At 50.7% G+C, this 2,765-nt stretch overlaps 1 pseudogene; it reads right to left on the bottom strand.

Annotated features, from left to right (window-relative positions):
- Nucleotides 1-831: 831 nt before the first annotated feature.
- LOC129480101 (peroxiredoxin-2-like) lies at nucleotides 832-2,031 on the bottom strand (annotated as a pseudogene).
- Nucleotides 2,032-2,765: the final 734 nt, after the last annotated feature.

Genomic DNA, 2,765 nt, shown 5'->3' with positions numbered 1-2,765 from the left:
TTCTCATGTAGCCGGAATTACAGGTGCACAACACCATGCCTGGCTAATTTCTAAATTTTTTCAGATATAAGGTCTTTCTATGTTGCCCAGGCTGGTCTCTAACTCCTTGGCTCAAACAATCCTTCTGCCTCAGCCTCCCAAAGTGCTGGGATTACAGATGCGAGTCATCTTTTTTATTTATTTTTATTTTTTGAGACAGAGTCTTGCTCTGTCGCCCAGGCTGGAGTGCAGTGGTGCGATCTCGGCTCACTGCAAGCTCCGCCTCCCAGGTTCACGCCATTCTCCTGCCTCAGCCTCTCCGAGTAGCTGGGACTACAGGCGCCCGCCACCACGCCCGGCTAATTTTTTGTATTTTTAGTAGAGACGGGGTTTCACCGTGGTCTCGATCTGCTGACCTCTGATCCGCCCGCCTCGGCCTTCCAAAGTGCTGGGATTACAAGCATGAGCCACCGCGCCCGGCCAAGATGCGAGTCATCATGCTCGGGCCTCCCGTGGAGTATTTGCACATACTTACATTATAAATTATTCACTGTTTATCTGAAATTCAGATTTAACTGGGCGTCCTATATTTAATTAATTAATTTATTAATTAATTTATTTATTTATTTTCTGTCCCTAATACTTTATTGGTCATCTCTAGGCCTGTGTGCAGCTGGGTGGGTTTGCAGGAGGGCGTCACTATTCACCTGCTCCCAGTTGGAGACATGAGAAGGCCTTGACCTAGCTCTCCAGGGTCCCAGACTGTACAGTTTAGAGGGGCAGATCTGGCCTTTCCTGGGTCAACACAGGGCACCCATTGTAGGGGCACAAGCTCACGATCCACCAGCCAGCCTAGTTGTGTTTGCAGAAATATTCCTTGCTGTCATTCATGCTGGGCTTGATCATGTCACTGCCAGGCTTCCAGCCAGCAGGACAAATTTCCGGGTGCTCATCTGTGTACTGGAAGGCCTGGACCAGCCTCAGGGCCTCATGCAAAAAGCATCCCACAGGCCAATCATTAACAGCGATCTGGGGAAGGTCATCCTTGCCATGGATGATAAAGAGGCCCCTGCAGGCCAGGTGTGGTGGCTCACAGCTGTAATCCCAGCACTTTGGGAGGCCGAGGCAGGCGGATCACCTGAGGTCGGGAGTTCGAGACCAGCCTGACTGACATGGTGAAACCCCGTCTATACTAAAAATACAAAAAAATTAGCTGGGCTTGGTGGTGCATACCTGTAATCCCAGCTACTCGAGAGGCTGAGGCAGGGGAATTACTTGAACCGGAGAGGCGAAGGTTGCAGTGAGCCGAGATCACGCCATTGCACTCCAGCCTGGGCCACTCTGTCTCAAAAAAAAAAGAGGCCCCTGCAAACAATGCCCTCATCTGTTTTCAGCACGCCGTAATTCTCAGACAACTTCAGGTCACGTCAGCAAGCAGAGGGCAGTCCATGGACTCAAGGCCTCCCTCCTTCCGGGGGATGTTGATCCAAGCCAGGTGGGTAAACTGAGCCCACCGAGGTCCCCAGCACTTTGCAGCTTTCGGAAGCCCTCAGCATGGTCGCTGAATGCGATGATCTCTGTGGGGGCACACGAAAGTGAAGTCCAAGGCTCAGTGGCTCACACCTGTAATCCCAGTACTTTGGGAGGCTGAGGCTGGCAAATCACCTGAGGTCAGGAGTTCAAGACTGACCTGGCCAACATGGTGAAATCCCATCTCTACTACAAATACAAAATTAGCAGGCAGGGTGGCACGTGCTTGTAGTCCCAGCTACTTGGGAGGCTGAGGCAAGAGAATCGCTTCAACCCAGGAGGCAGAGGTTGCAGTTAGCCGAGATCGAGCCACTGCACTCCAGCTTGGGCAACAGAGCCAGACTTTGTTTAAAAAACAAAAAAAGTGAAGTCCAGAGGATGGAAAAAGAGGACTATGTGCTTCCCTCTGTAGTCCAACAGCCTTACCTTCCTGTAGGTGCCATCCACCATGGCAGTGGCCTTGAAGTCAGAGGTGAGCTTTCCAATGTGCATGTTACCGGAGGCCACAACTGAAAGCTCCATGGGCAAAGGCAAGACGCAGGATAACCAGATGCATGGACCCGCATTCTCAGTGCCCTGGGCACCCTGTATCTATTTACTCAGCCACTCTGCCTGTGAAAGACATGAGCAGAATCCTCTTCAGTCATGCAGAGGAGACAAGAGGTCTGTTCCTCTTGTTCTCTGGCCTGAGCCTGCTTCTTTATTTTCTTATTATTTTTTATTATTTTTATTTTTTAGAGATGATCTCACTCTGCTGCCCAGTCTCAAATTCAGTGGCATGATCATAGCTCACTGCAGCCTCTAACTCCTGGCTCAAGCAATCCTCCCATCAACCTCCGGAGTAGCTGGGACTACAGGTGCACACTACCACGCCTGGCTAATTATTATTATTTTTACTTTTTTTTTTGAGATGGAGTATCTCTCTGTCGCCCAGGCTGGAGTGCAGTGGCGCAATCTTGGCTCACTGCAAGCTCCGCCTCCTGGGGTTCACGCCATTCTCCTGCCTCAGCCTCCCCGAGTAGCTGTGACTACAGGCGCCCGCCACCACGCCCTGATAATTTTTTTTGTATTTTTAGTAGAGACGGGGTTTCACCGTGGTCTCGATCTCCTGACCTCATGATCCGCCCGCCTCAGCCTCCCAAAGTGCTGGGATTACAAGTGTGAGCCACCGTGCCTGGCCTTATTATTTTTAAAATTTCTTCTAGAATCAAGGTCTTTCTCTGTTGCCCAGGCTGCTCTTGAACTCTTGGCCTCAA

This window comes from Symphalangus syndactylus, chromosome 4 (assembly GCF_028878055.3).
Source record: "Symphalangus syndactylus isolate Jambi chromosome 4, NHGRI_mSymSyn1-v2.1_pri, whole genome shotgun sequence".
NCBI lineage: Eukaryota > Metazoa > Chordata > Mammalia > Primates > Hylobatidae > Symphalangus > Symphalangus syndactylus.
Note: the sequence above shows the minus strand (reverse complement) of the source record. Positions and strands in the feature narration are given on the sequence as shown.